The following is a 25,137-nucleotide window of genomic DNA, read 5'->3' as shown; positions in this document are numbered from 1 at the left end:
ACCAGTGCGCCGCTTCACTGGGTAGAGATAAAAGACATATAACTAAGGCATATACCAAATGAACAGGTTCATGTTTTCCATGCGTAGTCTTCATACTGGCCAACACGCAACAGGTCACCTGTACAGTATACCTAAGTCACATATGCCCCTTTGTGTTTACAGGGTTTTAATTGCTTTCTATAATTTAAAAAATGTTTTTAATGGTTTTATGGCCTTTTAACAGATGTTGCCAGAATTTCCAGTTCACTTGAATAGTGTGGTTCACTAAGTTAACTTAAGGTGGCCATACACAGGCTGAGGCATATATCTAAGGTTGGAGTGGCACAGAAAGCAGTGGGTGTGTGGCACAGCGGCCTTTGAAGTGGGAGACCCAGGCTGGTTTGCCAAACAAAGGGAGCAAATGTCACAGTGCCAAGTAATCAAGTAAATTTTAAAGGAATACTGTCATGATTTTTATGGTATACTTTTAGTTCTAAATTACACTGTTTACATAGCAAATAAAATTGTGTTCTTGAACCAACAAATGTATTTTTTTGGTTGTAATATTGGTGTGTAGGCGCCATCTCAGTGCATTGTGCCTGAGTCTGAGCTTTCAGAAGGAGCCAGCGCTACACATTAGAACTGCTTTCAGCTAACCTATTGTTTCTCCTACTTCCATGTAACTGGAGGAGTCCCAAGCCGGACTTGGATTTCTTACTATTGAGTGCTATTCTGATACCTACTGGGAGCTGCTATCTTGCTCCCTTCCCATTGTTCTGCTGATCGGCTGCTGGGGGTGAGGGGGGGGGGATATTACTCCAACTTGCAGCGCAGCAGTAAAGTGTGCCTGAGTCTGAGCTTTCAGCCAGCGCTACACATTTGAACTGCTTTCAGCTAACCTATTGTTTCTCCTACTCCCATGTAACTGGAGGAGTCCCAAGCTGGACTTGGATTTCTTACTATTGAGTGCTATTCTGATACCTACTGGGAGCTGCTATCTTGCTCCCTTCCCATTGTTCTGCTGATCGGATGCTGGGAGGGGGGTGATATCACTTCAACTTGCAGTAGCGGCTGCATTTCCCTCGGCTTATACTCGAGTCAATACGTTTTTCCAGTTTGCGTCTGCAAATTGCGAACCCAGGCCGTGGGAGCGTCTGCAAATTGCGAACCCAGGCCGTGGCGCAGGGCGGGAAAAAGTAAGATGGGGCTGTAGCAATATGGGAGCTGTAGTGGGGAGCAGCCTGACCCCTCCCCTGGTCTCTGCACTGATAACTCCATGGGGCTCATCTGCCAGAGCTGGGGAGCTTGTGCAAAGCTACAGCCGGGGGCATGATTCCTGCTATTAATTTCCCTCAGATTGTGCGCTCAGGAGCCTGAAGATACAAATAACGTGCAGGCACCGTTTCACTCTTTTATTGGCTGTGTGTAAAGGGAATATATTTCCTAATGAACAGATAGCCCACAAAGCGGTTATATATTTACTAATGTATTTGCACCGCTAGCTGGTAATGTGGCTTTGTGCTTTCATTTCCTTACTGAGGATTCTGGGAAGTGCCGAGGGTCACTACTGGGAAGCTATGGGGGCAGCTTTACTCTCAATGTCTGCCAGTAAGCACCGCATTGGGACAGAGGGAATGTAATTTGACAGTGTTAGGATTGCTGTACCTGTAGATGTATACAGCAGCACTGCTACACATGTAGTACATTAAATAGAATGACAGGAGAGATGGCTGGATGTACATTGTGTCGCATTGTGTCCCGCCACCTCAAAGTTAACCTAGCTAAAAGAGAGCTCATGGTATTCCCGCCCAAACCTGGCCCTCCTCCTTTCACCATCACTATTGACGGCATGGCCATTAACACTGTTAATTCAGCATGCTGCCTTGGGGTTATCTTTGACCAGTCACTTTACTTTTTTAACCCGCTTCTTCCTACGCAATATTGCCATGATACACCACTTTCTTTCACAAGAAACAGCTACTAACTAACCGCTACTTTCACAAGAAACAGCTACTATCTCCTACTAACCGGCCTCCCAGACTCCCACCTCTCTCCCCTGCAATCAATTTTAAACTCTGCTGCCAGGATACTCCTGCTCTCTCGGAGAGGGAACCTGCTCAGCCTCACTTAAAGTGATACTGACACAAAAAAATTACTTTTCAATTTATGAATCTACATAAAAAGTTACCTATAGGTCATGTTGATCTTTTTTCACTGTTAGGGCTGGTTTTGTAAGTAATTGTTGCTTGAAGTTCCTAAACCTGACTGTTTTGCCAACCTGACTGTCCCTTCTCAGGCTGTCACTTATAGCTTCTAATGCTAACAGCCTACTGCTGCACAAATATGGCCGCCCCCTCATAGAAGAACATGTGGGATCAGATAAGGAATGGAAAAACATCAGGAAATACTTTTTTTGGCAAAATTATAAAGCTCATGCAAAGACAATGTTATGATAGATGTAAAAAAGGTTTAATTGCTGGCGTCAGTATCTCTTTAAGCTCTAGCATGGCTGCCTGTTAAGCAAAGGATAGCATACAGAATCCTTCTGATAACATTCAAAGCCCTTCCCTCCTCTGCTCCTCACTACATTTCCTCACTGGTCTCTCTGCACGTTCCTTGTCGTCTCCTGTGCTCAGAGCCTATGTCTTTTTACACCATCCGCACCCACTGCGCTCTCTCGTCTTAAACCTTTCTCGCTGCTCCTTACCTCTGGAACTCTATCCCTGAATCCCTCCGTAGGGAACACTCAGCTGTTACCTTCTGGAGCACTAAAGCATTATTCTGCCCAGTCCTGCGCTTAAGGGCAAATGCCTATACCTGGTGCACTCTTACCTTCCAATTTGTGCCTGTATGTTACCCAACCACTTAGATTGTAAGCTCTATGGGGCAGGGACTCCTTCCTACTGTGTCTCATACCACATGGCACTTGTTCCCTGTGTGTTTATACTTATTTATTTTATTATAACACTTGTCCTACCTGAGTGTAATTGTGTATATTGTAAGATTGTACACCACTGCGTACCCTTGTGGCACTTTATAAATAAAGTTATACATACTGTGGTATGGTGACAAAAAGGTCCCCGGTTTCCTGGGGAAAAGTGATTGACAACATGTATGTTGGGCCACGGATTCTCAGACATTTTTACTGAGGTGAGACCAGCAGTGTTTTGGGGCATAGAAACACTTTGTTTCTCTGCAGTTTGTTTTAAATTGTTGATCCGGGGCTGGTCTTACTGGGAATCCGCAAGAGCAGGGTGGGTGGATTCCCAAATCCATAGGCCAGGTTTTTCAGGAGGCCCTAGGCCTATTTGTAGTACACCTGAAGCTGTGCAGGGGGCTGATGAGCCTGTGTGTGTGAGAGAGAGACACGCTGCTGGATTTGCTCAGCTTCAGGAGAAAGAGAAGCATTTATTTTTGTGTTAGCCAGGAGGCTTGATATTTCTGTTCAAACTGTTGTTTTATACCCCCTGCGAGGGGAAACTTCTGCAGCCGCTGAAAAATAAACGCGGGCAGGAAGCCCTTACACCGGTCTTGGTGTGTGAAGTTGCCTCATTTGCAGCCTACCAGCGAGTGAACCCCCACAATACATATGTACATGACAACCTACTATATATCCCATACTGGGGCAACCAGAGTAGTACTTATTGCTGGGGCTGGACCATCTCTTGCCATGGCAAATAGGTCACAACAGGGGCTTTTACTGCAATGTTTTAGCCATAGAAAGACCTGGCAGGGCAATATAACTAAGTGCATCACAGCACTGCAGCAGGGAATAGTTCCAACTATGCTGTAAATACCCCCTGAACTGCAGAGGGGTTGCCCCACATAACAGCCAACCGGACACTATAATACAGTACTAACCAAAGTAGCATTTTGAGCAAATAAGCCTTTATTGTGTGACATATTAAGGGAGCCCATCCTTTCTTCTTCTATCTTTTTTCCTTTCTCCTTTTCTCTGCTTCTCTCTGTCTCTTCCTCTTCTCTCCCAGACTCACCCAGGGTCTCATCTTCTCTGTTCTGCTTGTTATATACATCTGTTTATGAAACAATAGAAAAGAAAATTAACAGAATAAAACTCCGCTGTAAGTGACCCCCATTGTTTCCTTATTGATATCTCTGTGCCTGTATAGCTCTCTAACTGCCATTTCTCTCACTCACTTTCATGTGTAGGATTCTACTAAGACAATTTATGTAACCTTTTAAGAGAAAATCTGTTGGTCTTTTTTTCAGTTGGGGAAAAGGCTATGGACACAAGGGATACATAAAAATGGTTCAAAATTATAACTACAATTGTGCCATTGCCCAGTATGCTTACTATCCAACTAGGCCTGGTGCTGTCAGACTGGATGTGCCAACAGGATTTTATCTGCAAGCAAATATATTTTTGCTAATTTTTATATGCCTAAAGTTTTTTTTATATTTCTATAATCTTGTTTTGTTTAGTCTATAAGAGCAAAGCGGTGTACTGAGGGCAGTGTCTGTTGGACAAACAGTTATATTGGAGCTGAGGTTGGGAAAATATCCATTAGTTTCAGCCTTTAGACCAAGAGAATCCTATTGACATAACTAAGTAGATCTTGCATGCCTACATACAGACATATATAGAAAGGATTGCGGGAGCCCATAAAGACTGATGTACTGTGAGTCCGGCTGTTATGAGTAAAATTGCTAGCAACACAGAACAGTGGGATTTCTCATTGCACATTCCCTGGCCCTGTGCTTTATCACTAATTAAACTGCATGAAAATTTAAAAATAGGTGGTTTTATTCACACCCTTCTGATCATAAAATTGCTGAAACCTCATACCTGTGTTATGGTGAGGCATTGGCACTTGGAGAACCAGATCAAGACTAAATGGGATCCTGGGCAAGATAGTTCTTCGGCCCCAGTGACATAACAACTCGAGGAAGCAGACCCCACGGTCCGCCTCCTCTATTGTAACCCCACTGTTCGGCCCCCAAACTTGGTGCAATTTGTGTCTCTCTACCTCATAACAACATATTATTGTCCCCCTTTTGCTTTTCTTTTTTTTTTGTTACCCTTTTCTTGGCTTACGGTCTCTTAACTTTTTCACTCTTTGCATTTTCCTTTTGTCATTCTGTCTCTCGCCCCTTTTCACTTATACCCAACAAGTAACCTTATGATTTAGTAACATCCATTTGTAGAATCTCAGATGTAAAATGGCAAGGTCCCATCAGGCTTGTAGTCAGTCTGTACAAAGGTTCAAGCCCAACAGCCTACAGTAAATCTTTTCATCAGCAAAGTAAAGTTAAAAATAAACACTTCATCTACCGTAGTTCATAAAGAGAGGATTGGGAACAATATAAGCAGAATAAGCCTCACTGCACCTCTATTAGATGACTAGCTGCCACTTTCAGGCTAATAACTCTATAGGGTTATTTACATTATTCCAGGGTGCAAGTGCTGGGGCACTAAGGGGAGAAGCATCAGGAGGCACTATTCCCCATTGCAGGCTGCATCTCCTGCCGCTCCCTAACTTGTGTGTCTGAATAAAGTTAGGGGACAGGTAGGAGGGATGCCTAGATGCCTTCCCCTCCCACCCCTGACCAATGCAGTAGGCGGGCCTTGCCCTCATTTTAAATGGAGCTGCAATTAAAAAAAAACCCTTGCACATATGGAAATGCCCTGATCCATGCCAGGTAAGTACTGTATGCCCAAACTCCACCCATATTTGACCACAACTCCACCTTAAGCCCCACCCCTTTGATAACTGAGGTCACTGACGGCAGTACCTCCTATAACCCCATGATGGTGGTCCTGGATCTGAGTACCAACTCAGTTTCAGCTGGAGAAAGTGTAAGAGACTAAAATATCCCTGGGACTTTATGTGCTGAGAACTCTATGGCAGGGCAGATTACTATGTTAGGCACTAAATGTCCAAAAGTATCTGGACACTTGCCTGCTCAACATCTCATTTCAGCTGAGGGCATTAATATGAATTTGGAAATTGTTCCTTTCTTTTCTGCTAAGTCTCATCTCTTCTGGGAAGGCTTTTCTTTAGATGTTGGAGAATTGTTGTGAGGTTGGTTTCTATTTATACTTAAGGGGTTGGGTGCTATTATTGGGTAATAAGAGATCCAATTTATCTTTCAGTTAGGTTGAGGTCAGGGCTCTGTGCAGCCAATCAAGTTATTATACTCCCATCTCTGTAAGCCCATTCTGAATGGGCTGTACTTGGTGTACAGGGTTATTATCCCGTTGAACAAGGAGAGACCCCCTCCCCAAACTGTTGCCACAAAGTAGCACAGAATTGCCAAGAATGGCATTTTATAATGAACTGGCCCCTATGTTGCCTGCGCACTGCTGCTATAACCAAAGTATCCAGATGGTTTAGAATTGGGACTGGAAAGGGGTAGAGTAGAAGGCCATGCTAAACACAATTTAATATGAACATTATATATTAGATGTACCTAAAGGTGGCAAAATGTATCTTAGATCAGAGGATTGTGTTCTAACCCCCAGTTAAGACCAAACATTTGGCACCCCCCTTAGCTCATAACAAGGTTAAAGGCATTTGAAACCATCGGTGTATCAGTAATTCAGCCACAGTTGTGAGAATATCTGGGATATTAGTTATTCTTCCCAATTCTCTCCCTAACTTGGATTCTCCCTTGTAATGGTGAGAATATTTATAGTGTAGGATGTCCCAGCCCAGAGTAAGTAGGCAAGATCAAGACAACTGGACTTGGTGATGACCCACACTGGGTTTCCCCAGTTAGAACAGAAGATGAATGTCAATCTACAAGATTCGCTCTGATGCTTGGGGGTAATGTAATCAGTGGTGCAAACTTTGCTTCCATTCAAGTCCAGACTGGGATTCAGAAATAGGCCCTGACACAGAGGCCCAAAGAGCCCCCAGCAGCCCAATAAATAGCGACTGTATGTAGCATCTTAGAGCTCTGTTACCATTATTTGTATTTTCAATAGCTTATCTTTCTCTTTAGTTTCTCATTTATATTCTTTGTATTTTGCCTTTTTTGCTGAATTTCTTTTAATGCAGTTGAGAAAAGCTTATTAATTTTGTTCTGATTCATATTCGCTCCTTTCCTGTCTATATACCAGGCCTAAATGTATGTACAGGTATGGGATCTTTTATCCGGAAACCCATGATCCAAAAAGCTCAGAATTACGGAAAGCCCATCTCCCATAGACTCCATTTTAATCAAATGATTCAGAATTTTAAAGCTGATTTCCTTTTTCTCTGTAATAATTAAACAGTACCTTGTAATTGATCCCAACTAAGATATAATTACCCCTTATTGGGGGCAGAACAGTCCTATTGGGTTTATTTCATGGTTAAATGATTCCCTTTTCTCTGTAATAATAAAACAGTACCTGTACTTGATCCCAACTAAGATATAATTACCCCTTATTGGGGGCAGAACAGCGCTATTGGGTTTATTTAATGGTTAAATGATTCCCTTTTCTCTGTAATAATAAAACAGTACCTGTACTTGATCCCAACTAAGATATAATTACCCCTTATTGGGGCAGAACAGCCCTATTGGGTTTATTTAATGGTTAAATGATTCCCTTTTCTCTGTAATAATAAAACAGTACCTGTACTTGATCCCAACTAAGATATAATTACCCCTTATTGGGGGCAGAACAGCCCTATTGGGTTTATTTAATGGTTAAATGATTGCCTTTTCTCTGTAATAATAAAACAGTACCTGTACTTGATCCCAACTAAGATATCATTAATTCTTATTGGATGCAAAACAGTTCTGTTGGGTTTAATTAATGTTTTATTGATTTTTTTAGTAGACTTAAGGTATGGAGATACAAATTAAAGACTCCTTATCCTTAAAGACTCCTTATCCAGAATACCCTTGGTCCAGAGCATTCTGGATAATGGGTCCTATACCTGTAGTTTGTTTTTGTGTGGAATACTTCCCCTTGTTCTAGTAACAGGAAGCAGCCCAGTGCTATTTACCTGTGTTTAGCTTTGTATAAACTGCATACAGGAGCATAGAAATCCTATTGGCCTGGCTGTAGACATCTTATCAGGCAGGCATCTTGCAGGTATACATTTGGGGTTCTTATGGAGTAGTTCAGGAGGGCAGATTTAATACAGTTCCATGTGCATACTACTTAATGTATTGTTCATAATTTATGCAAATTCTACTCACTTTTGCAGATCAGAGCAAATCTGTGAATCCCAGTGGTGTCTCTGGCAACCAGCAGCTCTTCCAACAATCCGGCACTTTCACATCTGCAACTTGCACCATAGAGTTTTTCAGGTAACATGAATGAATGATGAAATATAAATGTTAAATGAACAAAAAAATCACACTAAATGTGTTTGTCTTGCCAGGGGCCTGCATACTAGCACACAACTTGTATTTGTTAGTTTGAGCACAATAGGAAGGAGAAATTAAACATTTTAATTCTCTGTATTATTCAGTTCTTCCTTTAAAAGCCTCTGTTTCAGCTCAGAGCGCCATCTAGTGACCAGAATACATTTCACTGCTTTGAATGTTTTAGAATAGATGAGACTCCTTTAGTAGACAATGAGCCCTGCCCAGTGTCAGACTGGCCCACCAGGATACCAGGAAAACTCCCAGTAGACCCAGGTGTAAGTGGGCCCTCCTGCTCCTAACCATTTAGCCTGTTTCATGATCATTCCCTATTTCTGGATGGGAACAAAGAGGAGAAACAGATGGAAGAATAGATGCTGGCATGTAAATAAAAAAGACTAAGAAAATAAAGTGGTTGGGCGAGGAAAGGAGGAAAAATAGTTTGGAGAGTGGGCCTATAGTCTAAGGTTTACAGGTCTCTGAGGTCCCAGTCCAACACTGGCCCTGCCTTCGTGCTTTAGTGTTATATAAGGAATAATGAATAAGGAATGAAGATTAAAATGACTGACAGTCTTTCACATCCTTACTGTCTGCTACTAAACAGGGACTATAGTCCAGCCTCCAGGCAGGCACTTTGGGGACAACCTGCAATCCAGGTTCAGCTCCGGTTATCCAATGTGTCTATATCACTTGCTATCAATATACATAGATGAACCAAAGAAGTTTTTCCCCAGAAAAGCAGATACCAACACAGACACCAAAGACACAGCATCAGTAACTATGCACAAGCTTCTTTAATGTGATTATACTGGAGCTGCTGATAAACTGGACCTGAGAAACCATTTATATTTATGTCTTTCTTACTTTCCCTCCAGAATATGCTCTCCATGCTGGGAGACCAGACCTCAAGTTATAGCAACGAGGAGTTTTCAGAGCTCAACATGTTCCAGTCATTCGCTGAATAAAGTAATAGTGGATACTCTGCCTGAAACGTTTCCTAAAGAGAATCGGATCTGCTTTCGTACCATTTGTCTGCAAAGGATCTTTTTTATTATGGCTTCTCCTAGAAGCACAAAGGTAGAATAAAGCCTATCGTGATTAGGGCATAAACAGGGTGGAAGGATGATTACAGGGATATCACAGAACTGCCTTTTATAGAACTGCGAGAGGCTGAAAGATGCCCCTCCGCATACACTCTAGTTTTAAAGGAAAACTAAACCCTAAAAATGTATATGGCTTGAAATGAAATTTTATATACTGAACATATTGCACCAGCCAGACTGCCCCACCACTAAGCATTAAACCTATTAGTTTCAAGAGTAACACGTGGCTCTATTGTCCAGAGCTGGGAGAGAGTAGGGGAGACAACTTCCATTTGGAGAATATTTCTGTTGTGGCTCCAAGTGCCCTCATTGAAACACAGATTTAATTTATAGGAGGGAAGTGCAACCTGTGGCCCTCCTGCCGTCTATTATTCCCCACTGCTGGCATCAGCAATAGCTGGAGGGCCAATAGCAGGACACCCCCTGGTTTGTATGTAACCTGTTGGTATATATCAGTGCTGTCCAACTGGCGGCCCGCGGGCCGCATGCGGCCCTCGACCCCCCTCTGTGTGGCCCCCCACCTGTCTGGCTGCTTTGATGGCTTAATTTTTGTGTTAGCTTTAAATGGTATCAGTACTGAGATTAACTGGCCCCCTTCATGGTTCTCACCTCAGATTCAGGCTGTAATCCCTCTGTATTGTTTAAAAATGTAATTCCCTGTGTTGTTCACACCTTTTAATCTCTGCATTGTTCACCCCCTGCAGTGTTCACACCTCAGGTTAAGGCTGTAATCACCGACATTGTTCACCTCTTCACACCTCAGACATTGTATGTACTGCCTGGCCTATGCTGCCTGTGTATAGGCAGCATAGGGTAGGCAGAGTATGGCACATAGGCAGCATAGGGCAGGAAGGGTATGGCACCCACAGGCAGCATAGGACAGGCAGAGTATGGCACACACAGGCAGCATAGGGCAGGCAGAGTATGGCACCCACAGACAGCATAGGACAGGCAGAGTATGGAACACACAGGCAGCATAGGACAGGCAGAGTATGTCACACACAGGCAGCATAGGACAGGCAGAGTGCTGCCTGTGTGTGCCATACTCTGCCTGCCCTATGCTGCCTGTGGGAGGTGAACCTGGCAGGGGTTTGTTCTGGGAGTTTGTTAGCAGTTGGAAATAGCCATTAAATGGTCCCTAAGGTGAGTAATTATATGCTGGGGGTTGCTGTGCTATCCACAGGGGAGGAGGAGGCATATGGATTTAAGGGTGTGTCTTAATATGACATAATATAATTCTTTAACATATGAATGATGGTTGATATACCTGCAGCGACAATTGTGATAAAATTGGTGTGGTTTGAAATGGGTGTGGTTTAAAATGGGGGAGTGGCCAAAACTGGCTTCCATAAGCGGCCCTCCACCATGTATGCGAGAGAAATTCCGGCCCTCAGCACCGCAGAAGTTGGCCAGCACTGGTATATATCATTGTTTCCTGCTGGCTGGATAAATATGTATTTCACTTTTATATTTTTGCTACAGAGATCTCCTTTCCTCTACAGATCAACTGCTCTCAGTTTGTCTGTTTTACTTCAACGCCCCTTTTTGTGAAAATTGTTTTATATGAATACAGAATACAGATTATTTTATGATCATTTAATCTCTCCTATTTTCTTTCCTGTGGTTTTTCATACAGTGTATTCTCTGGATTCAAACCCTGTGTGTAAAAGTCTCTATAAATACCGTGAATGGAAGAGATAGTGTGTGGGTGTTCGGATGTAGGACATATATCAGATGCTATTATGTGGCAAGATGAAGGGTACAAAAATAATACACACACACATATATAGAGTTAGAAAGCTGTATAGATAGATAAGTAGATTGTGGGGTTGAAAAAACACACATCTGTGTAAATTTTGCCTTGTAGTTGATTCAATGTAAAGTAAAACCCAGAAGCCTCAGTAAGATAGGGATCCTCTCCAATTTGCCTCAAGATGTGAAAGAAAATCATTTTTTGACTCTAAAGTGTGAAATCAGAGCAGTCCCTGGATCATCGTTGTACAATTTATGAAGTTAGTGTATTCTCTTTTGCTAAAAAGGCTTCCAGCCCTTTCTTGAAGCTGCCTAATGTCTCTGCCAGCAGCCCAGCACAATCGCCCTTGTGTTCTCTTGCAAAATGTAATGGTGAAAAGAGCACTGGAGATACCGGAGATATTGTATGGTTCCCTTTTATATTTATACATAGTTATCATATACCCACTTGAGCGCCTCTTCTCCAGTGTAAGCAGCCACAGCTTGGCCAATCTGTCCCCATAACTGAAACTTTCCATACCCTTTACCAGCTTAGTTGCTCTTCCTTGGGGCATATTGGGCATTCTAAGAACCGGAAAGCAAAACTGCACTGTACAGGTATGGGAGCAGTTATCCAGAATGCTCGGGACCCTGGATTTTCCAGATAAGGGGTCGTTCCGTAATTCAGATCTCCTACCTTAAGTCTACATTAAAAACTAGAAAGGGAAGTTTGAGAACAAACTTCATGTTGGGTTGAAAAACATGAAGTCACTGAATGGGCTCTGCCCACTTTCTCTAACCTTGGACCACAGTTATACAGTAAAAACCACTGTGCAAAGTTTGGGGACCCTGGTTTTAATAGTGTCTGAATGGCAGCAATTTAAATTTCCCCACTGAATGTCAACGAGTGACATCTGATTGGCGGTTGGTGGCTCCACCCACTTTTCCTAACCTGGAACTGCAGTTACCCAGTGACTAACGCTGCAGAGTTTAGGGACCCTAGGATTAATACTTACAGAATGGCAGCAGCTTAAATTTAAACCAATAGAATTCAATAGGTAAATTGTGATTGGTGGTTGGCGATTGTGCCCACTGTTTCTAACCTTGAGTTGAAGTCACAAAGACAAACAGAGGGCACCCTGGCATAAATAGTGTGAGAATTACAGCGTTTTAAATTTAAACCAATAAAATTCAATGGATGAAATGTGATTGGCTGTTAGTGGCTCAACCCACTTTTCCTATTTTGTGCTGCAGTCCCCCAGTGACCAACGCAAAGTTTGGGCGTAAAAATTGTGGGACTGACATTTTACACTTCACCATTGAAAGTAAATAGGTGAAATGTGATTGGCTGTTCGTGGCTTTGAACGGCAAATACCCAGTGACTAACTTTGGAAAGTTTAACAACCCTGGAATAAATACTTGTAGTCAGCCAGTGATTGACTGTGCAAAGTTTGGGAACCCTGACATAAATACTGTGAGAATGGCAGCAGGCTGAATTTCCCCATTGAAAATCAATAGTTAAATCTAATTGGCTGTTGGTGGCTCCACCCACTTTTCCTAGCTCTGAACTGCAGTTACCTGGTGACTAACTATGCAAAGTTTGGGGATCTTAGTATTAATATTTAAAGAATGGCAGTAGTTTAACTTTAAACACTAGAAGTCAATAGGTAAAATTTGATTGGCTGTTCACAGCCCCACCCACTTTTGGGCATCATCATATTTTCATTCAGGCTGACCCCATGACTGTGTGATTCAAGTTTGGGGAGTGTAGCCTCAAAGCTGTAAGATTGGCAGCCGTTTCAATTTCCCCATTAAATGGGTGAAATTTGATTGGCTGTTGTTGGCCCCTCCCACTTTGGGGTCATCCAACAAATGTCGCTGTTTTATTCGGGGTCACCCCATTATTATATATTCAAGTTTGGGGGTTTAGCTTCAAAGCTGTAAGTGTGGCAGCAGTTTAAAAATCTTCCCTGTCAAAGTCAATGGGAAAATGGGGGGGTTCGGAGCGGCGCCACAAAAAGACGGGGGGCGGGATCACTTAGAAAAGCACAAGCAGCCTGCTCCGCTATAGGGCGAAGATGTGTGGGCAGTTTGGGTGTTGTACCCCTAAACCTGTAGGAGGAGTAGCATTTAGAAAATGGGGGGCTAAGAATAAAAAAAAAGTGGAAGAATCAGCTGAAGTGGAAGAACAGTCTGTGGGGTTTTCAACCCAATATAATAATTAACCATGAAATAAACCCAATAGGGCTGTTCTGCCCCCAATAAGGGGTAATTATATCTTAGTTGGGATCAAGTACAGGTACTGTTTTATTATTACAGAGAAAAGGGAATCATTTAACCATGAAATAAACCCAATAGGGCTGTTCTGCCCCCAATAAGGGGTAATTATATCTTAGTTGGGATCAAGTACAGGTACTGTTTTATTATTACAGAGAAAAGGGAATCGTTTAACCATGAAATAAACCCAATAGGGCTGTTCTGCCCCAATAAGGGGTAATTATATCTTAGTTGGGATCAAGTACAGGTACTGTTTTATTATTACAGAGAAAAGGGAATCATTTAACCATGAAATAAACCCAATAGGGCTGTTCTGCCCCCAATAAGGGGTAATTATATCTTAGTTGGGATCAAGTACAGGTACTGTTTTATTATTACAGAGAAAAGGGAATCATTTAACCATGAAATAAACCCAATAGGGCTGTTCTGCCCCCAATAAGGGGTAATTATATCTTAGTTGGGATCAAGTACAGGTGCTGTTTTATTATTACAGAGAAAAGGGAATCATTTAACCATTAAATAAACCCAATAGGACTGTTCTGCCCCAATAAGGGGTAATTATATCTTAGTTGGGATCAAGTACAGGTACTGTTTTATTAATACAGAGAAAAGGGAATCATTTAACCATTAAATAAACCCAATAGGGCTGTTCTGCCCCAATAAGGGGTAATTATATCTTAGTTGGGATCAAGTACAGGTACTGTTTTATTATTACAGAGAAAAGGGAATCATTTAACCATGAAATAAACCCAATAGGGCTGTTCTGCCCCCAATAAGGGGTAATTATATCTTAGTTGGGATCAAGTACAGGTACTGTTTTATTATTACAGAGAAAAAGGAAACCATTTTTAAAAAATGTGAATTATGTGATTACAATGGGAGATGGCCTTTCCATAAAATTCAGAACTTTCTGGATAACGGGTTTCCGGATAAGGGGTCCGATACCTGTATATTCTAAATGGGACCTTATCAGTGCATTGTTTATCATTGCCTGAAATAGCTGCGTTTATTATACAGCAATATCCTTTCACATCAAGAATTCACCTAATTTAGTTCTATAAAGTTTTTTAAATCCCAAATCCATAACCATTTATGGTGAGTTGGACCCTCTAATCTTATCCTTTGTCCTGGTTTATTAAATGATTGCAAGATCCCTGTTTGTTAGAAATGAATATAAAGCGCTGCATCGTTTGCTGCCACTATATAACTAAATGAACTAAATGAATAATAGGAAAGAGCCTGAATAGAAAGATAAGTGATAAAGTATCAGCCCTATAGGAATGGCTATTTTATAGCTTGGCCGAGTTCTTCTTATTGTGGGAGAGATTTCTGAATATGATTCAGTGCATTTGTACCCCGGTGTGACAGTTGGGATCACAGTTTTAGTTTGTAGCAATCTCAAACCGATGTGTCTGTGCAGCTTGTTTTCTGCAGGTGTGTCATGTGATGCTGTGATGATGTCACAACGGAATTCAGTTATCTGTGCAGCTTGTGTTCTGCTTGTTTTCTGATGATGTCACAATGGACCAGAAATCAGCAAATCAGAAAACAACCAGGCTGGGGCCACTTCAGTTATTGGTTAGCTACGGGGCAGTGGTTCTGCTACTGCTCCCAGTCATACCCATAACTGTTGCTTTTATTTAGCTATACCTTTTCAACATTGTATAGATTTTCATAGTAAGTACTAAGCTTTATTACCTATAATGATTTCCTATTGGCTGGATAATATGAATTTCACTGTTATGTTTTTGCAAGAGACTCCTCCTTTTCCCTGCTGCCTTGTCTGCAGGCCAACAGTCTCATTTGTCTTTTAACTTCAATGCCCTTTTTGTCTTTCTATCTATTTAACTATCTATTTATTATCTATCTATCTATCTATCTATTTATTTATCATCTATCTATCTAGCTATTTATCTATCATCTGTCTATCTATCTATCCATCTATCTATCTATCAATCATCTATCTATCTATCTATCTATCTATCTATCTATCTATTTATCTATCTATCTATCATCTATCTATCTATCTATCTATCTATCTATCTATCTATCATCTATCTGTCTATTTATCTATCTATCTATCTATTTATCATCTATCTATCTAGCATCTATCTATCTATTTATCTATCTATCATCTATCTATCTATCAATTTGTCTATCTAACTACTAATAATTTAGCAGTATTTACATTTCCCACAATGATATGTATTTGTCTCTATGAGGGCAGTGATAGCAATAGGACAGTACAAGCAATGCCCCCCAACTACTGTTTCCATTCCCTGTCTTACATATTTAACTTTCTTTTTTTACGTTTCAGCTTAACCAACTATGTTTAAACGAATCAGTAAAGCTTTTCGAAAATTATTCCGACGGAACAACAAGGTAAGGTTGCTGTAGCCTTTCTTTATATTAAACAGGCTTGGGCTTCTGTAAGCCAATATCACCTATCCCAGTGCCTTAACCCTTTAAGTGCCAGCCGAATTCGTCATTTCGGTTCCCCCCAGTGCCAGACGTTTTTTAAGCATTTTGTACTCATTCACTTTAACAATGTTTTTTGGTAGGAAAACCTCCACGAAACTAGGGAAATTATATATCGTTTTTTTCGTCACTAATTGGGCTTCGACATACATACCAAATTTTATAACTTTTCTGGAGATATGATGTGTATTTTGGGTGAAATATGTAAAAAAAAAATAAAATTATGAAAAATTTCTGTATATTTTGAGGTTTTTTTCCATAGAAAAGTTAATTTTACTCACTTTTTTTTATTGTTTGTAAAAGCCCTGATACTCCCAATTCCAACGATACCAAATATGTGGTGGTACCCCACAGTTCCTGTCCAGAAGTAACCCCCAAACTAAAGCAATACTTAGTACAATATCACACCAGAACAAAGCAGAAAAGCGCTTGTAACAGTTAATGCAGCATAACTTATATGTAAATCTAAAATATCCCCTCATGTTTGGTATCTTTAGAAACTACAGACCTTCAGGTTTCTAGGTGCAATGTAGTTTTCACTCAAAAGCCAAATACCTTTTGTCAGTGCATTGTGAAATTTGGAACTTTTTATGACATTTTTTTTTTTTTCTAAAACGTAAACTTGGACGCATGATCAAATGTGGATTTGACAAAAAAAAATCTCATAAAAATTTTCTAACAAAGGCATATTTGAAAGACAAACTTCTCCTGAATAAAATGATGCCCCATATGTATGGGTGCACATAAAGACATGGGCACCAAACACTCCAAAGCAGGGGCAATGCACAAGGGCAATTACAGCTAAAAATGTGGGGGCTGCGCTCTATGTGCACTTCCTGCAGTTTTTCAGTGTTAACCCCCCCTACCTGTGAAATAACCCCCACAAACTATATATTTCTGAAAAGTGCACACCTTCAGCTATTCAGAGACACCACTCTTCTCTTTCTACATGGAAAATTGTGGCCGCAGTCCCTTGCAGAAGTAAGCGCTTTGGTCAGAAATCAAGGAAAAACCAGATAAAAAACCTAGATTTCTCCCCAAAATCTCCATGGCAACTACCAAAAACGTACTAAACATCGATCTGCAAGTTCCCCTGAATAAAACGATACCCCATATGTATGGGTGCACATAAAGACGTGGCCACCAAATGCCCCAAAACAGGGGCAATGCATAAGGGCAATTTCTGTTGAAATTTTGGGGGCTGCGCTCTATGTGCACTACCTGCAGTTTTTCAGTGTTAACCCCCCCCTACCTGTGAGATAACCCCCACAATCTATATATTTCCGAAAAGTGCACACCTTCAGCTATTCAGAGACACCACTCTTCTCTTTCTACATGGAAAATTGTGGCCGCAGTCCCTTGCAGAAGTTAGCGCTTTGGTCAGAAATCAAGGAAAAACTAGATACAAACCTAGATTTCTCCCCAAAATCTCCATGGCAACTACCAAAAACTTACTAACCATCAATCTGCAAGTTCCCCTGAATAAAACGATACCCCATATGTATGGGTGCACATAAAGACGTGGCCACCAAATGCCCCAAAACAGGGGCAATGCATAAGGGCAATTTCAGTTGAAATTTTGGAGGCTGCGCTCTATGTGCACTACCTGCAGTTTTTCAGTGATAACCCCCCCTACCTGTGAGATAACCCCCACAATCTATATATTTACGAAAAGTGCACACCTTCAGCTATTCAGAGACACCATTCTTCTCTTTCTACATGGAAAATTGTGGCCGCAGTCCCTTGCAGAAGTCAGCACTTTGGTCAGAAATCAAGGAAAAACCAGATACAACCCTAGATTTTGGTCAGAAATCAAGGAAAAACCAGATAAAAACCTAGGATTTCTCCCCAAAATCTCCATGGCAACTACCAAAAACTTACTAAACCTCAATCTGCAAGTTCCCCTGAATAAAACGATACCCCATATGTATGGGTGCACATAAAGACGTGGCCACCAAATGCCCCAAAACAGGGGCAATGCATAAGGGCAATTTCAGTTGAAATTTTGGGGGCTGCGCTCTATGTGCACTACCTGCAGTTTTTCAGTGTTAACCCCCCCTACCTGTGAGATAACCCCCACAATCTATATATTTCCGAAAAGTGCACACCTTCAGCTATTCAGAGACACCACTCTTCTCTTTCTACATGGACAATTGTGGCCGCAGTCCCTTGCAGAAGTCAGCGCTTTGGTCAGAAATCAAGGAAAAACCAGATAAAAACCTAGATTTCTCCCCAAAATCTCCATGGCAACTACCAAAAACTTACTAAACATCAATCTGCAAGTTCCCCTGAATAAAACGATACCCCATATGTATGGGTGCACATAAAGACGTGGCCACCAAATGCCCCAAAACAGGGGCAATGCATAAGGGCAATTTCAGTTGAAATTTTGGGGGCTGCGCTCTATGTGCACTACCTGCAGTTTTTCAGTGTTAACCCCCCCTACCTGTGAGATAACCCCCACAATCTATATATTTACGAAAAGTGCACACCTTCAGCTATTCAGAGACACCACTCTTCTCTTTCTACATGGAAAATTGTGGCCGCAGTCCCTTGCAGAAGTTAGAGCTTTGGTCAGAAATCAAGGAAAAACTAGATACAAACCTAGATTTCTCCCCAAAATCTCCATGGCAACTACCAAAAACTTACTAACCATCAATCTGCAAGTTCCCCTGAATAAAACGATACCCCATATGTATGGGTGCACATAAAGACGTGGCCACCAAATGCCCCAAAACAGGGGCAATGCATAAGGGCAATTTCAGTTGAAATTTTGGAGGCTGCGCTCTATGTGCACTACCTGCAGTTTTTCAGTGATAACCCCCCCTACCTGTGAGATAACCCCCACAATCTATATATTTACGAAAAGTGCACACCTTCAGCTATTCAGAGACACCATTCTTCTCTTTCTACATGGAAAATTGTGGCCGCAGTCCCTTGCAGAAGTCAGCGCTTTGGTCAGAAATCAAGGAAAAACCAGATACAACCCTAGATTTTGGTCAGAAATCAAGGAAAAACCAGATAAAAATCTAGATTTCTCCCCAAAATCTCCATGGCAACTACCAAAAACTTACTAAACCTCAATCTGTAAGTTCCCCTGAATAAAACGATACCCCATATGTATGGGTGCACATAAAGACGTGGCCACCAAATGCCCCAAAACAGGGGCAATGCATAAGGGCAATTTCAGTTGAAATTTTGGGGGCTGCGCTCTATGTGCACTACCTGCAGTTTTTCATTGATAACCCCCCCTACCTGTGAGATAACCCCCACAATCTATATATTTCCGAAAAGTGCACACCTTCAGCTATTCAGAGACACCACTCTTCTCTTTCTACATGGACAATTGTGGCCGCAGTCCCTTGCAGAAGTCAGCGCTTTGGTCAGAAATCAAGGAAAAACCAGATAAAAACCTAGATTTCTCCCCAAAATCTCCATGGCAACTACCAAAAACTTACTAAACCTCAATCTGCAAGTTCCCCTGAATAAAACGATACCCCATATGTATGGGTACACATAAAGACGTGGCCACCAAATGCCCCCAAACAGGGGCAATGCATAAGGGGGGGCTGTGCTCTATCTGCAGTTATTTAGTCTAAACACCCCCATACCTGTGAAATAACCCCCACAAACTATATATTTCTGAAAAGTGCACACCTTCAGCTATTCAGAGACGCCACTCTCCTCTTTCTACATGGAAAATTGTGGCCGCAGTGCCTTGCAGAAGGCAGCGCTTTGGTCAGAAATCAAGGAAAAACCAGATACAACCCTAGATTTTGGTCAGAAATCAAGGAAAAACCAGATAAAAACCTAGATTTCTCCCCAAAATCTCCATGGCAACTACCAAAAACTTACTAAACCTCAATCTGCAAGTTCCCCTGAATAAAACGATACCCCATATGTATGGGTACACATAAAGACGTGGCCACCAAATGCCCCAAAACAGGGGCAATGCATAAGGGGGGGCTGTGCTCTATGTGCTCTACCTGCAGTTATTTAGTCTAAACACCCCCATACCTGTAAAATAACCCCCGCAAACTATATATTTCTGAAAAGTGCACACCTTCAGCTATTCAGAGACGCCACTCTCCTCTTTCTACATGGAAAATTGTGGCCGCAGTGCCTTGCAGAAGTCAGCGCTTTGGTCAGAAATCAAGGAAAAACCAGATACAACCCTAGATTTTGGTCAGAAATCAAGGAAAAACCAGATAAAAACCTAGATTTCTCCCCAAAATCTCCATGGCAACTACCAAAAACTTACTAAACCTCAATCTGCAAGTTCCCCTGAATAAAACGATACCCCATATGTATGGGTACACATAAAGACGTGGCCACCAAATGCCCCCAAACAGGGGCAATGCATAAGGGGGGGCTGTGCTCTATGTGCTCTACCTGCAGTTATTTAGTCTAAACACCCCCATACCTGTGAAATAACCCCCGCAAACTATATATTTCTGAAAAGTGCACACCTTCAGCTATTCAGAGACGCCACTCTCCTCTTTCTACATGGAAAATTGTGGCCGCAGTGCCTTGCAGAAGTCAGCGCTTTAGTCAGAAATCAAGGAAAAACCAGATACAAACCTAGATTTCTCCCCAAAATCTCCATGGCAACTACCAAAAACTTACTAAACCTCAATCTGCAAGTTCCCCTGAATAAAACGATACCCCATATGTATGGGTACACATAAAGACGTGGCCACCAAATGCCCCCAAACAGGGGCAATGCATAAGGGGGGGCTGTGCTCTATGTGCTCTACCTGCAGTTATTTAGTCTAAACACCCCCATACCTGTGAAATAACCCCCGCAAACTATATATTTCTGAAAAGTGCACACCTTCAGCTATTCAGAGACGCCACTCTCCTCTTTCTACATGGAAAATTGTGGCCGCAGTGCCTTGCAGAAGTCAGCGCTTTAGTCAGAAATCAAGGAAAAACCAGATACAAACCTAGATTTCTCCCCAAAATCTCCATGGCAACTACCAAAAACTTACTAAACCTCAATCTGCAAGTTCCCCTGAATAAAACGATACCCCATATGTATGGGTACACATAAAGACGTGGCCACCAAATGCCCCCAAACCGGGGCAATGCATAAGGGGGGGCTGTGCTCTATCTGCAGTTATTTAGTCTAAACACCCCCATACCTGTGAAATAACCCCCGCAAACTATATATTTCTGAAAAGTGCACACCTTCAGCTATTCAGAGACGCCACTCTCCTCTTTCTACATGAAAAATTGTGGCCCCAGTCCCTTGCAGAAGTCAGCGCTTTGGTCAGAAATCAAGGAAAAACCAGATAAAAAACCTAGATTTCTCCCCAAAATCTCCATGGCAACTACCAAAAACTTACTAAACCTCAATTTGCAAGTTCCCCTGAATAAAACGATACCCCATATGTATGGGTGCACATAAAGACGTGGCCACCAAATGCCCCAAAACAGGGGCAATGCATAAGGGCAATTTCAGTTGAAATTTTGGGGGCTGCGCTCTATGTGCACTACCTGCAGTTTTTCAGTGTTAACCCCCCCTACCTGTGAGATAACCCCCACAATCTATATATTTACGAAAAGTGCACACCTTCAGCTATTCAGAGACACCATTCTTCTCTTTCTACATGGAAAATTGTGGCCGCAGTCCCTTGCAGAAGTCAGCGCTTTGGTCAGAAATCAAGGAAAAACCAGATAAAAAACCTAGATTTCTCCCCAAAATCTCCATGGCAACTACCAAAAACTTACTAACCATCAATCTGCAAGTTCCCCTGAATAAAACGATACCTATGTCTGGTTGCGCATAAGTACATGGCCACCAAACCTGAAAATGCATAATATTGGGGCTGCACTCTATGCACCCCTTTTTTTTTGCCTGCACCCGAATGAATGGAATACGCTCGGGTGCAGGCACATGTAGCCGATATACGCATGAAAACGCGTGAGAATGCAAAGTCTCGCGTTTTCATGCGTATATCGGCTACATGTGCCTGCACCCGAGCGTATCCCATTCATTCGGGTGCAGGCACAAGTAGCAAGCGTAGGGCTGAATTTTCGGCAATCGTTTTTCCACTTGCTGAAAAAATCAGCCCTACGCCATGTGTGGCATCAGCCTAACCCTTGGCAATAGAAACTACCAGAACAATCTTAGCACCTCTGGACCTTTCTAGAACAACTGAAATCAAATGAAGTTAAAATGGAATAAAACCACTAAAAGCAATCAAAGAACAATAGTTGCAATGAAATCGGTGGTCAGAGCCCTGGATCCACCAATGTCACTGCAAAAGCAACCTTTTAGGGGCACTAAACACACAAAGAACAATGCAAAGATAAAACACCATAAAATCAGTAAAATCCAATAAAACCACCTAAACCAACAGAAGAACAATAATTGCAATGAAATCGGTGGTCAGAGCCCTGGATCCACCAACGTCACTGCAAATTCAGCACCAAATAGCAATAAAAAAGTTACAGTGCAATAGAATAATTCAAAAACAGAAATCAATTATGAAAATGCCAAAAAAACACTAAAATGCAACCAAACAAATCAGATAATTATAGAGCAAGATCAGAAATAAAGTTTTAGTAAAAAAAAAAGACTGCCAAAGAAAGCAAAGAAAGAAAGAAAAGAAAAGAAAGAAAGAAAAAAAAAAAAAAAAAAAAAAAAAAGTGTAAGTAAGTGTGTGTGTAAGTGTCTGTGTGTGCTTGGGAAAGTTGTAAATAAGTGTGTATGTGTACAAAAGTGTAATAATGACAAAGATAGAAGAAAAAATTGAAAAAAAAAAAAAATAAAATTTTTAGACAGTTGAGATAGAAATAAGCAAAATAAACAGTGGTAGAGAGTTGTAGTTCAGCTTACCCAAGGCAGGCAGGCGATCAGAGGCGATCAGGGGCGATAAATCCAGCAGGAAGGCAGCAGGGGAGCTCCATCCGGTCCAACGTGCGCAGCAGGAGTGAGGGAGCCGACAGTAGGCGGCGACTTTTAAAGGGACAGCAGTGGACACGTCATCAATGCGTGTCCACTGCTGTCATTGGCTGGAGCGACGATCGGTGCGGCTGGGCGACCGGATCGGTGAGTATGTCCTTATTCGCTCGTTGCCTAGGGGGTTGTGAAGGCTTTACAAGCGCTGCGCTGCTTTATAAGCGAGCGCAGCGCTTGTAAACCCGACAGTGCCATTGGACGTAGATTCTACGTCCCATGGCACTTTGGTCCCTTGGTACCTGGGACGTAGAATCTACGTCCCTTGGCACTTAAAGGGTTAAGGAATGTAGCATATTAACTGTTTTGTAAATGTTATTCTGATCATAACAATATAACAAGCAGCTTGTATTTATGTATTTTCATTTCGTTTACAGGTTGCTCCATTGATCTCTAATGATACGGTGAGTCTGCACTAAGCACTTATTACTTTAGTTGTCTCCTTTTGTCAAGTTGTTCTGATTCTTGGTGTCTTCCTTTTTTTTATTATTTGACTTTATTTTGTTTGAACCTTGTCTTGGCTCCTGTTTAAAACCCATGAATCCCCTGAGCTCTGAGGATATGAGCCAATGAACAGCTCAGTGCAAACTGTACATTTTTTTTTTTTAAAGCAAAGTTATATTTATTGTTACATTTATTTTCATATTTTAGGAATCCAGTTGCAAGATTGTACCTACTCCTCTACACCTTCTTCCGGTGAATTATGGGATTGAAACCCAGAAGAAAGAGGAGATCAGAGAACCACTGGATGAAAGACTGGAGAGAATAGCCCAGAATACTCCAGGTATGTTATCTGAGCAATGGAAATGCATGGCCATCACACAACTAAATACCCTGTATACATTATTATGAAATTCTTTATCCCAGCAAATAGTATGTAAATACTGAGGAGATGAACGTTAATTCACAACTGTATGTGCAGGCATAAATGACTATTCTGTCTTAAACAGACCAAATTATAAGTCTAAACCAGTGGATTTCAGGTTTCATTTCTCCTGTGGTTCATAATTTAACCAATACCCCTTACTTCTTAACAACTACAACTTTATGGAAATGCTGTCCTTTCTTTTTTGCTCTTTTATTGGCCTTTAGACTTTAGGGTCCCAAAAATCTCACTTTAATTTGACTGCAGGCCCTTTGCCTATTGCTTTGCCCCACAGTGCAGGAAATTCTTGTTTAAACCTACATATGGCCAGCCAGATAACCACTCTCCCTACTGTAGGGAAGGCTGCCATTACCAACACTGATTATATTTGAGTTTAAAGCTACATAGGACCTCTTGATTAACTAATGTGACCGCCGCATACAGGCAGCCACAGAAGGGCTAACATTTGTGTTATCCCCATTTCTGCATTGAAACACAGTACTGATCTACTTATTTGGCTATGAGTCTAAATGAAGAGTACGGGGGGGGGGGGGAGGGAGACACAGTCCCATAGGCAGATATGCAGTTTTAGTCTTAAAGGTTTCTTTAAACCATGAAATACCCTATTCTGAAATGTGCAATCTAAACTACTATCAACTGAATAGCATATTATAAAATAGTCATTGTAAGCATATTTACTTCATGTTTATCTGCACATTTCTTCTCATTTGCTATCTTCTTATGTCTGTAATGGTTCATACAGTACAGTGTTCTTGTAAGATATCTGCTCATTTAATATCTTGTAGAATATCAGTTCATAAACATAACCACCTGCCTACTAACTATACCTGTGCCAGTAATGTTTGTATTTGCCAGGGGCACCATGCTATGTGCTTATATTACTTGTTCTTATTTTTGCAGTAACAACAGAAAGTTCAGTTGGCACTACTGAGGAATCTTCTAGTGTAAGTTTATTTTCTATTGACTTAATGTTTGTACCTCTGGCCCCTTCCCAGCCATAACTGCCACTTTGTCACCAAGCTCCATGCACAAGTATCACTATTAAAAATCACATTCATATTCTTATTTTCCCAGTCGTACTTATAGCTGTGTCAGTCACTCTCTACGAGGGGGGGCACAATTCTACTTTAGGCTGGAGTATCATTTACATATGTACTCTGAGCTGTAAGTACCAATGGGCTTGGTTTAAGTTGAGGGAAAGTAAAAAAAAATCAGCAGTCCCTTATTTACCGCAAATAATACCATGGTTCTATCAATTTTTTGTCATTTTAGATACCTACATCTAACTATTTATAGTTTCTCTACATTATTTGCTTTTGAAATCCAAAGCCTCATTTAGCATTTTTTGTGATCATTTTTTGATCCAGACCTAGTGTATAATCTTAGTGAATGCACAT

At 41.4% G+C, this 25,137-nt stretch overlaps 1 long non-coding RNA gene across 1 annotated transcript; it reads left to right on the top strand.

Moving 5' to 3' along the window:
- Positions 1-15,626: 15,626 nt before the first annotated feature.
- LOC116406622 lies at positions 15,627-23,593 on the top strand. The gene is made up of 3 exons (XR_004219711.1): positions 15,627-15,794; positions 23,232-23,258; positions 23,506-23,593. It is a non-coding gene; the product is annotated as an uncharacterized LOC116406622 (long non-coding RNA).
- Positions 23,594-25,137: the final 1,544 nt, after the last annotated feature.

The sequence above is a fragment of the Xenopus tropicalis genome, chromosome 8 (assembly GCF_000004195.4).
Source record: "Xenopus tropicalis strain Nigerian chromosome 8, UCB_Xtro_10.0, whole genome shotgun sequence".
In the NCBI taxonomy this organism is placed as follows: domain Eukaryota; kingdom Metazoa; phylum Chordata; class Amphibia; order Anura; family Pipidae; genus Xenopus; species Xenopus tropicalis.
Note: the sequence above shows the minus strand (reverse complement) of the source record. Positions and strands in the feature narration are given on the sequence as shown.